This window comes from Bactrocera dorsalis, chromosome 3 (assembly GCF_023373825.1).
Source record: "Bactrocera dorsalis isolate Fly_Bdor chromosome 3, ASM2337382v1, whole genome shotgun sequence".
NCBI lineage: Eukaryota > Metazoa > Arthropoda > Insecta > Diptera > Tephritidae > Bactrocera > Bactrocera dorsalis.
In genome coordinates, this window is record NC_064305.1 from 1528476 (window position 1) to 1541261 (window position 12786).

General features: G+C 36.1%; 1 protein-coding gene across 4 annotated transcripts in view; it reads left to right on the top strand.

Annotated features, from left to right (window-relative positions):
- The first annotated feature begins 1088 nt into the window (after nucleotides 1-1088).
- Nucleotides 1089-12786, top strand: part of LOC105230209 (AF4/FMR2 family member lilli) — a 92774-nt gene continuing 81076 nt past the window's right edge. For 3 of the 4 annotated variants that reach the window (XM_049453892.1, XM_049453891.1, XM_049453894.1), the window contains exon 1: nucleotides 1107-1866. The gene's annotated coding sequence lies outside the window, so the exon portion shown is untranslated. Of the gene's footprint in view, nucleotides 1867-12786 lie in introns of all 4 variants that reach the window. The other variant, XM_049453893.1, reaches the window with a different exon arrangement.

The window sequence follows — 12786 nt, forward strand, 5'->3', positions numbered from 1 at the left end:
TGGTTGACATTTTACGGTTTAAAAACGATTTTTGTTGATCTGACGCAAAACTAAGAGTGCTCTTAAAAAAGTTTCATGGGGTTGTATTAACACCCTATTTATCTTTGAACATACATATGTACATATATGTAAATGTTGCTGAACCCATTTTGCTCAGCTCAACTCCTCTCCTGTCTGCTAACTGCAATATTCACCTGTTCCCTCCTCTTTCATTGCAATGCAAATTTTGGCATGTTTACTTTCGTTCAAGGCACACACAACCACATTTTACCAAGCAACAGGTGTCGCAAATTCTTGTTGTTGCTTCAAACATAATACAACTTGTTGCATGCTCGTTGCAAACAACGAAACTTTATTGCAGTCGGCTTCTTGGAGCGTGTTGGGGATATCGGAGCGAAATTAGACAGTGTTGCATTTTTATAAAATTCAGGGAATTTTTACGAAACTGAAATGAATGAGAGAATAAACAAGTTAATAATTTATGTTAACTCCATTAGCGAGTATAAAAAGCAGCTGCGCTAAATTTAGTTATAACTATATATTGCATAATTCTTTATTTGTCGTGGAGAATATATGTCAATTTAAAAAATTTTAAAATTAACAAAATGGAAGCGTTCCAAAAAAGTTGAATTTTACCTCAAATTTGTGTCGTTTTTGGCCTACCAAAACTCGACTTTTGATCAGACCAAAAAAAAAAATTGTTTAATTGAACAAATAGGGTCATAAAATCTCGCTTTTCATTGAATATTATATCACCTTAAAGTAAAAGCCTGCATTAACCTGAATGCTAATAAAAACACCTGTTTCCGAAGCAACTCCCGTTCAATGTAAATCGGAAGCATCTCCAGTTGAATCGACCTTCATTTCTCTATCATATTCTGAACAAATGAAGCACAAAGCAACAAGTTTCAAATGGGAACTAGCAAATGGAAGGCCACTCTATGTATGGGAAAAATTAATACCCATTCCAAAGCGGCAACACTGCCATCACACTCATGCTCCCAACAACACTCACGCACTCATGTTCGCTCCACTACGGCGGGAGCGCGAGAGCGCCAACCTAGTGCCGCTGAGTGCCATCTGATTTTATTCGTGAAAGTGGAGTCAACTGAGTAGCACGTGTGTTTCAGTGGCGCGCGCGCGTTTTAACGAAGTCAACCGGCTAAAAATGGCAAAAAGGTGCACATAAGTGGTTGTGGATAAATGACAAGACAAAGTGACGTTTCGCTGATAAGAAATTGAAAATAAAAACATACAAAAAAACAAAAATAAATTAAATTACAAAAATTAAATTTGTTTACAAAAGTGAAGAATTCAGCAAGTGCATGTGTGTGCGCGTGTGTGCCTGAATTAAGCAGCGGACTCGGTGGAAGTGACAAGCGAGCAAAAGGTGCTGACTTGAAGGTTCTCGCGTTGGGCACAACAACAAAGCGTTCAAAGCAGTGCAGTGTAATAAACAAATTGAGCTGATAGCTGCTTGAATAACAACAACAACAAAATGACTGTGCAAGCAATTCATAGACGCTGATGGGCTGCTAATTGAAAGTGATAAAATCGGTGTAAAATATGACAGAAAGTTGCATAAAATTGTAATTTTGTATAAATCACAAGCAACTTGTGTGTGTGTGTGCGTTGTTTTTAATTACTTAGCGGTCATACGCCAAGGTGAAAAATATTAAAGTGGCTTAGAAATTCATTAAGTGATTTGAGAGATATTTTTGATTGGTGGACTAGTGTTGGTGAACATTCCTCGACAGCAACATTTTGCAACATAGCGATTGTGTGTTGCCGTGTAAAGGCTCGTTCAACAAGCAGCTGAAAAATTGTTAACCCTCAACGGCAACAACAACAACACAACAATTCGAGGTAAATATTTCTACAGAGCAATTTTGTAATACTCAAACTGGATCATTGGCTCTTGGCCCACATGCCAACCAAATTGCTTTCATACATAATTAAATGCCTTAATTAATGTGACTAATTATAACATTAAAATGTAAATGTAAACTAAAAGAACTACAGTGCAACAACAATCTGTGTATGCTTGCTGCACATAAATTTATGGCCGTGAGCATGTCTAAAGGCCCCTAATATGCGCAAATCGGTCGCGTTTGCGCACGTGCATTGAAGCGTCACAGGCGCAGTCCACTGCTCTGCCGCGGCGCGTTACTTGGAGCTATCTTTAGGCGCTTTACCTTTTAACTAGCGCGACTGTGTCTCAAGCCATCTTTAAGCCAGGGCTTAAAAGCGCGCGTGCGGTCGGTTGCACGTTCTGACGCTGTTGGCGAGGCCGTTGGCCGCTTTTGAAATTGTGTTGGTGATTTGCTTTGATTTTCGGATTTTTTTTTCTCGACATAGTTCTTGCGCCTTGAGTTTCGTTTTTAATGCTTTACTTTTCATTGCGAATTACTCCATTTTCGCTTCCTCTACCAACACACCGCAGCGGCTCGCCAATTATTGCGCTTATTTGGTACAAAATTAGTCAGCCAATTAGTTTTTGCTGCTTAGAATGGTTTGCGTGAAAAGTAAAATGCGCGCCGTGATTTATTGCAAAAAAATTGGTTCATATTTTAGCCATACGTATGTGAATGTATATGTATGTACACATGTAAAAGTGAATTTGTGGCTTGCGAATAAGATACACGAAGCTGAGTATAGACATTTGACTTTTAAAAGAACTAGGCGGCTTAAGCTCAAATATCAGTCTACTTGCTATATGTATAAGAATACATACATATGCTTATGGAAAACAGATAAAATATACCATGTATGTATGTATAAAGATATGTGGTTCATATGTACCTATTGCGATTTTTTTTACCGTTCGTCATGGGAAAAATAATTCCACATTTAAATAGGCTTCCCCACAGCGCAAAAGCATTAAGTATTTTGAGTTTAAGCAAAATAAAGAGCAAATAAAAAAAAACAATAAAATATTCCTCACAAGAACTTGATCTCGATTGCCACTTATACATATGCTATAGTGATCTGATCAGAACAATTTCTTTGGAGTTTGCTTGAGATAATAACCCATGCCAAATTTCTTGAAGTTATTTCCTAAAATAAAAAAAGGGCAGAAGGGCAGGCATACATAGCCAAATCGTGCAGTCGTATACATATCTCCAGTGCTACCAATCACATTATGTCATACGAGTACCAACAGGCTGGCTAAAAAAAGAAGCTCGATGTTTGGGTACCACATGAATTGTCTGTGAAAATTTTAATAGACTGAATTCACATCTGCAATTCTTTGCTGAAACGATATGAAATCAAACCATTTCCGAAGCGAATGCTAACAGGAGACGAAAATTGGATCAAATACAGCAATATTGGGCCAAAAAGATCATGGTCCAAGCGTGGTGAAGTTCATCAAATGATCGTAAAGTCAGGATTGACGCCTCAAAAGGTTATGCTGAGTGTTTGGTGGGATTGGAAAGGAATCATCCACTATGAGCTGCTCTAGCCTGGTCGAACGATTAATTCTGTATTTTACTGTTAACAACAAATGAGATTAAAGCAACCAATCGAAACGGCCAGAACAGAAAGAGCTTCGTCTTCCATCAGGACAACGCTAGACCACATACTTCTTTGATGACTCAGCAAAAACTGGGAGGGCTTGACTGGGAAGTTTTGATGCATCCACCATATAGCCCTGACTTTGCGCTTTGTTTCGGTGCAATGCAGAACTCCTTTAATGGAGTAAAGGTGGCATCAAGAAAATTACCTGTTGCCTGTTTTTCGCCAAGAGGTCAGAAAATTTTTACACTGACGGAGTAATGTCTCTAGCGGAAAAATTGTAAAAAGTGGTCGAACAAAGTGGTATATATTTTGTTCATTGAAGTTTATTATATTCGTACATATAAAAAAATAAATAAGTTGAAGTTTGATAAGAAATACGAAAATACTTTTTCGACTACCTATATTTATGTTTACGAGTATGTAAAAGTAAATAAGTTTCCAAATAGCGGTGATTTCTTGTATGAATCAGCAACTGGTGCCAAGAATTCGCTATTTGATTTTTGCTGCTAATTCAATCAATCAACTTGCTTGTTATTTTCTTTATTGACATTGAATCAGAGTCTAACAAATATTTATTTGTGGATTTTTCATCAATTCAATTGGCCTGCAAGAGTGCTTATCTACCCTTCAAAAACTATTTTTCGACACATGACTGTAAAGCTGTCGCAAAAAGTCGAACTTCTGGACGCCACAGCACAAAAATAATTTAGTCAATTCGCATTTAGTATAGACTATGTGAACACGCGCATGTGTTGTATTTAATGACAACTCAACGCACTCATCCACTATCTGTCATAAATTAAATATTATTTGCACAAAAAAGCGAGACGAAACCGTCAGGTGCCAAAAATGTATGGACTCATAAACAGTTATTGTGCAAATAAAGGGTCATTTGCAATAGATAATGGAGCTAGCTGTTTATGTAGGTGTTTACTTTATAGATCATAAATAATAATTTGTGCAAATGCCACAAAATTTGCCAGCTAGAGTGCTAACGGCAGATAATGCAACTCTTTTCAGCCCTTAAGCCAAATTTACTGTAGTATATCGTCACCTGAAATGCAGAACCACATATCATCAAAAAAAAAATTGAAAATCGTTTTCAGATATAATAATAACCAATAAGTAACCATTTTATAACGAAAACTTTAATTGTATGATAACCAATATATAACCATTTTATAACCAAAACTCAAATTTGGTTTCAATATTAGTGGTTTCTATTATATCACTTGTCCTTCGTCTGTAAACTTATTAAAAGTGATGTTACGCTATTTTGCATTTTAGGAGACGATATGAATGTATGCATGTACGAGTATAGTATCCAAATCAATGAATATTTGCATGAATATTTTAGAGATTAAAATATCGAAAAGCATGTCTACTTGCAACAAGTGCAACATATGCTCCACTAATTTCGCACAAGCTTTAAGGCGGACTAATACATATGTACATACATGCATATTTACACTTTTCTACCAACTACAGTGTAAGTGTAACCACATGTCTGCATGCCAACGTAGGCGTTGAGCAAGTCCATGTACATACATGTTTGTATATAAATGTATGTATGTTTGAGTGTACGCACAAGTATTATATTTTTGTCCATATAACTAAATATGGGCTTAAAAAACTTTTATTTTCGAACACAACATGCTTGTGAACTCAAGTGACCAGCTGTTGGCCAAATGCTACTGGTTATAGTTACTTTGCACGCACATACATACACAGATATATGTATACATATGTACAAGTACATAGCTATTTAGTTGCTCAAATTCTTTGCTTGATTGCTTTTCATTCGCTTCAATTCACATTTAATGCTGTTATTGCTCGCAATTAAGCGAATTTACCGTAAACGTCGGCTACGCGCTGACTTTAATTTAAAGCCACTTGAAGACATTTTAAGCAGCGCTACAACGCAGAAACTCTTAACACACATATGCGTGAATGTATGCATGTTTGTAAATATGTTTGAATATGCTTGAATATGTGCATGTATGCGGGTATGCATGTATGTGTGTTTGTATGTATGTTAAAACAACTCATACATCGACATTGTAATTAAATTGCGCCGCTTTTACTGTCAACAGCGAGCAGCTGATGAACTATCAACGCACTTATGTAGTACATACATCCATATACTTATATATATGGTATGTATAGTATGTATGTATATATGTTCATATGTTTATGAATATGGGTAGCTACGCATTTTTTGGAAAGTTTAAAAGTTGTAATTGTAAAATATTAGCCGCTACACTTGTACCGTTGGTGAAAGACTCACATTTTTAGCGTGAAAATCGTGAATTTTTTTCGAGAATTTTGAAAAAATTTTCAAATTTCAATTCTTACATTAAACTAATTTAAAAGCTTTTTGCTACATTTTGTGAAATAATTATTGCATTTGCTTTAAAAACTCCATAGTTCTCGTTGAAAGTGGGCGAGCTAAGCTCTTTTAGTTTTTTTATTATGCATAATTTTAAATATTTTTATATGCAATCCTATTTTGTGCAAATAAATTTGTTATTGCGCAAGCGTTCAGCTTTCAAGTGCTACAAATTTCATGGAAATATTCGCAGATTTGTCGATTTCATAAAAATTTGAAGTAAAGATTAGTGTTGAGCCATACTTTGATTTTTTCTAATTTTAGAAAAAAAAATTTTTGAAAATAATTTTTAGTAAAAAAATCACCTCCATTAACCGGACAAATGAACACAAAATTTTCATTAATATTTTCATACAAAACCAATTCCTATCACCAGACATGAAAATGTTCCAATGACCATACACGGATAAGATTTTGGTAATATTTCGTACAAATTATCTCCATTAACCGGACAAGATATCATAAAATAATAATAATAATAATACCAAACGATGTGAAGGTAATTGTGTATAATTTGAAGGTCCGGATGTTTTTAAATTCTTATTAATACAATAATGTGGAGTTTTGAGACATTTTTATGAACAATGCGCAAAATGATCTCGGAAAAAAATTGATTTGAGCTGCCCTGGTCTGGCTTGCGGATTAATATTTATTCACTCCTTCATGACACGGGTTAGCATTTTTTGGTTCGATATAGTTCTGAGTTGCAGCATCTGGCTCAAAAAATACATTTGAAACACAGGTTTTTGCCACGCTTCCATATGTTGACATCTCTCTTAGCCGGACAAAAACATGAGGAATTTCACTGTATGTACTTATGTATGTATATAGCTGAAGTAGTCCCACAGTTTTTAGATATCTCACTGAAATTTTGCGCACGTTCTTTTCGCTCTAAGAAGCTGCTCAGGTGTCGGAACCGCCGATACCGGAGTACTGTTGCTCATAGCTGCCATACAAACTGAATGTTCAAAATCAAGTCTTTGTATGGAAATTTTTTGTATTTCGCAAGATATCGCAACGAAATTCGGCATGAGTTATTATCCAAGGTAAATATGTAATCTCAGAAAAATATAACAATATCGAAGCACCATAGCATATAGCTGCCATACGAACTGAATGATCAAAATCAAGGTCTTTGAAGGAAAACTTTTTTATTTGACGAGATATCTTCGAGAAATTTTGCACGGATTATTGCTTAAGGCAATGCCACAATATCCAAATAAATTGTGTAGATCGGATCGCTATATAGCATATAGCTGTCATATAAACTGACCAATTAAAGCTGAACATTTTTAACTTTTTGTATTTACATAATACGTTGAACCCACAAATATACTTATATTCAAAAAATCAAACACGCTTTATAATTACATATTCATACTCTATGGTCTTTTTAAATTATATAGATATGTATATACATACATATGTTGCATTTTATTTGCTGCTTATAATTACTTTAAATAGTGGAACGTGTTCACCTACGTTCACCGCCGAGCGCTATTATACTATTAGACTAATAGCGCAGTTGCGCCACCGATTAATTGCTCTAAAATTCTAATTAAGTAATATATGTAGCAACAAAAACACACACACATACATATCAATATTTATGTTCTCTTGGGCAACATTTATTTATTTGCCGCAGCGAATTTCTGCCAAACTGCTTCATAGCCTACACGCATACACACACACATGCAAACGAACGAGTGACTTACCAGCAAAAAATTACTATTTATGTGTAAAAAATTATTAATCTCTGCGCTTGGCAAATTGTCAAGCCAACAGGTGTACAGCGCACCGCCACACACGGCCACTTCAACGCGCTCTGCGCCGCCACTGACACTCTAACTGACTGGCTGCGACGCAATGATTATTGTCTTTAGTTTTCAGTTTTCTTTTATTCGCGTCAATATTTGCGTTCGCCATTCTTGCGCGCCTGCTGTACATATGTACATATATACTTACATACTTGTAGGTGTGTGTGCTTATGGTTGGCTGTTCTTTTGCACACTTTGTTGCTGTGCAAATTTGCCACCAAAGTGTTGGTGTCAAAGTGCCCGACAACGGCTGCGGCGAATGACTTTGTAACTTTTGTATTTACTCACATACACACACACATACTCACTTACATGCACATGTGTACAATTTTAGCCACAAAGCCAGCGAGTTTTCATGCAGTTTTTGTCCGTTTTTTTCTGCAGCGCGAAGCTTTTTGCCATGTCTATATTTTATAAGCGGTTTCTTGCTGACTGCTGCACTTGTCGTTCACATATTTGTCAGCTTTAGCGACAATTAAGTGTTATACATATACACAGCTGAGCTAAATATTATATATATTGTATATATATTTATGCAAGTATCAAGCCAACTCTGCTTAAATGAGTTTTATCGCGCATCTGTGTGTGTGTGTAGTTGCTTGGCGGCTGGCGGTCCCTCTTTGGCCTTTTCCGTCTGTCTTCGCCAAGCCAGCTACTTGCGTCGGCATAACCTTGTACGATTTTAATGACATTAGATCGCTCAGTTGCGATTATTGAAGTTTATGGTCTCGCCACTTAATTCATTCACTCATTTAAGCGTCCATTCATTTGCTCGCGATTAGTGTTATATAGTTCGCAGATTTCATTTATATTTATTATTATCATTTTATAATGCCCTTTTGCTTTTCGCTACTGTTGCCGCTGCCTGTTAATGCCTGCTTTGATTTCATATGAAAATAATTACATTTAAATATTACTTATATTTATTTTTTATTCTATATACATATATGTATATGTATATTTACATCCATGTACTTGTGTATCTCTCTTTTATCGCAGCATGCAACAATTAAAAATAATACAAAAAGCCTTAATTTCAAAGCGATTAAATTTAGTCTTTATATTTTATTTTATGCTCGCGCTTCGACTTATTTCCGCTATTCGCATGAGAGCAGTTGGAAAGCCGATAAAATCGATTCATTCATGACAGAATATTATAGGCGGCTTTAGCGACATTTTTGCTATTTGTTGCATGTAGTATGTATGTACTGTATGTATAGCATATATGAATGTGCATATCGTCACCTAAAAGGCGAAACAAAGTATCATCAAAAAAAAAATTTAAATGTTTTCAGATATAATACCGAATATACAACCAGTTATATGAGTGTATACTCAAATAGTATTCCTTGTTGACAGTTTGGCCTTTTACAATAAATTAGTAATGCACCACCCCACGATAATCGAAGAAAACTGTCAATACAACCTTGGTTTTTGACCTGCTTTGACGTGGTTTTTTGAGTTTCGGTTCACCTTTGCCACGATATTCCACATATTCCGCCGACTAATCGTCCGTTTCCGTGTCGTGAGCATAGATTCAAAAGTCATTGCCAGTAATAATTCGTTTCATGATATCCTGATAGTCGGAAAGCATTGTTTCACAGACGTTAACGCGACGCCGTTTTTCGAAAGAATTTGATTTTTGACGATTTTCTTTATTATGATTTTGAAACCAATCGTGCTTTCAATTTTCTTAAACCCAAAGGATCCTTTAAAATAGTTTTCACTGAATCTTCCGATATCCAACGATGCTAGTAAGATCCATGTCTATTAACCTTCGATTCTCAAGCATAAATTCTTTTATTTTATTGACGTGTTGATCATCAGTTAACGCGTTCTCGATCGTATTTGAATAATTTGTACCAATCAAAAACACTTGTTCGACGAAATGTTTGTTTTTGAATAAAAAGTCTTACTATTTTTTTCCCACAGTAATACAGCAAATATCGTTCGAAAATGAATGTGGAATTTTTAAATATTTTATTGAAGTTTTTTGAAGCAAAAACAAGAAGTTATAATACCCTTCATAAATGCATTTTTTATAACAAAAAAAGGTATGAAAAATATGTTTATCTTGATCTTGATTGATTAGTTTGTATGACAACTACATATGTATATGCTATAATAATCCGATAAGAGCAATTCCGACAAATGAGCAGCTTTTTAGGGCGAAAAGAAGATGTGCAAAGTTTCAATTCGATATTTAAACTAGATTGTTAGATTTTGGTAAGAAATAAACTAGTCTGGGGTTAGTCCAAAATGCATCAATGTACTTCTAGGCCTCACTGCAGCGCTTATAAATACAATATGTAAAAACATTTTTTTTTAATCTCAACAAAAAATTTAAAGAAGCTACAGCAATAAATCTTCACTTGCTGTGAGATCTCTCAAGTAAGAGTCTGTGCCACTTTTAACCCAATTTGCGGCTTATCAATTTCTTCGGAAAACAATTATCAAAACAAAAGCAGCGAGCGATTATCGTAAACAAAACGACGAAAAGGGGAATGTCTGCAGTCACCCACTTTGGCGCCGCCGCTCTTATACAGCGACTGCGCTGAAAATCTCGGCGCTTTCCGAGAAACATAATAAAGCTAAATTGAAAGAAAATTATGACAGTCGCCAACTGGGAGCTGAATGGTACCGAAATGAACAGCATTAAGTACTTGTCACGTGCAGTTAACAGTAACATGTCACAAGTGAAGTGAAACAACCACAAAACAGCGCGATATGCTAAACTGACAGAAACTAACCAAATGTCAGCACGTAAAGCAAAATACAAGTATAATACATTATAACCCATAACTCGAACAAACAAATAAAAGTTTGTTGCAGCAACTAAAAAGTTGTAAATGAAAAGCCCGAAACTAAGAAAGATTATGCTAACTGCAACAACTTCACCAGAACTTGTCAGAAATCTGTACGTAAGCACAAATGTGGCAGATGAGAAATGAAGGTACTCGTATTGTGCAGACATGACCACTAACACGCACACACATACAAAAATAAATAAACAAATCAGCTCGTATGTGTATGTGTGTGTGAGCCCAGTTAATGGGAGCAAACGGCAGCAGTATGACAGCTGCCATAAAGAAGAAAGCATTAAACACACTCGTAAATGATGTGGAGCACACAAATTGTTGCAAGCGAAAGAGTGGCGCTGACTGGTTGCTAGAATCACGGTAGACCATACAGAAGCAGCCATATGTACATACAGCGGTGTGAGTGTGTGTGTTCGTCAGTCATTCATGCAGGCAAGTGCTTGAGCAATAAATAACATTTAACTAATGCAGGTCAACTAATGGAGAAATAACACTCATCACTCACACAACAACCGCAACAATAACAACAGAAAAGTCATAAAAATCTTTAATAAATAGAAAATGTGCTTAAAAACTTGGTTTTGCCACAGAACAGCAACAAATCGCTAGTAAATTGGGATGCAACGAATTTGCATGAAATCTCGATATGTGCCACAAAACCAAAGACGTTTATGCAATCATAAAATAGTTGCTTGATAATAGAAAAATGAATGCACGAAGATATAGCTCAAAACATGTGAGGTAATCACAACCGTATTGGGATGTATGGGAGAACAACTGTTGAAGGTAAAATCCTCAATATTCATTGTGGAGAGAAATTGAAGATAAAGGAATGAAATAGAAAAAAAAAACATAAAAGTAGTAGCTCCTATAGTGAAGTCTACAATTGCTTGTCATTAATCAAGTTATAAAATCATATTCGGATAAGGTGATCCATTTCAGGGTTTCCTAAGGTGATATCACACGATCTTGGTGGCCAATCGACCGGCCCAAAACGTGAAATTATCTGTATTGTCCTGGGAAGTTCTACATAGGGACCATAAACAACTATCGCAGGGAGAGTTTATGCAAGCGTTTGAACCAATTTTCGAAGCACAGGAATGGAAAGAAATCATTTGGTGACCAAGTCTGGATTTTGCGGTGGGTTACTCATCAAATTGTTGTTTTGAGTGCTCAAAAATGTAATGGATTCAGTCGATATTCTACTTAGTACGCACAAGCACCTGTTGGCAAGAGTAATCCTGCGTTGCATTTCGAAGCTGACATTGTTGTTGCTGTTAATGCGTGTTCCAAGTTAGACGAAATTATCTACAAGTTCGAAGTTATGACTGTCAACGGTAAAGTGAGAACCAAGCTGCGGGTACGACGACTCTTTGTTTGATGACAGGAGATATTTCATCTTGCCCTCGTTCACTGCACCGGACCCATTTGCTTTGCTTCTTTATCCTGTCTGGAGAACGCAGAACTAACGGCGCGGTTGTTGAGGCCATTGATATCAATATCATCGGCATACGCCAACAGCTGTACACTCATATAGAGGATTGTACCTGCTCGATTAAGTTCTGCAGCTCGAATAATTTTCTCCAGCTGCAGAATGAAGAAGTCGCATGTGCTGTCAAAAGCAGCTTTGAAATCGACGAAGAAATGTGTGTCGATTCTCTTTTCACGGGTATTTTCCAAGATTTGGCGCATGGTGAATACCTGGTCGGTCTGTGAGACTAAATCTCTTAAAAACTTCTTTAATTACATTTGATATATTCTGACATTAGAGTGGGTTAACAACGAAACGCATTACAAAGAAAAATAGATTATTATAACCCAAAATATGCTTATTTTGGATGCTTCACCGATTGTTTTCCCAAATTGGTTAACTGGGAAGACTGAAAAGCAATATTCTCGTCTACCTACAGCACCCGCAAATAGCTGCGACAGAGCAAATAGAGCAGGTGAATTATTTGATTGAATAGATGATGGAAAGCCTACATAATAATCCACATACACACATACATGTACAGCATACAATCAAATACAAATACTATCAGCTGGTTTCTATAACAATTGCTGCTTGCAAGCGCATTGTGACCACAACAGCGGCCAGTTGTAACCCACATACCCGAAAGTATGGCTATATTTCATACAATAACAACAACTACCATTCGAGGCTCAGTTGATTATCGCTATTATTATGCAAATTGCGCTTACACAGCTGAACAAACTGGGTCGACACCAATTCTAACAATTT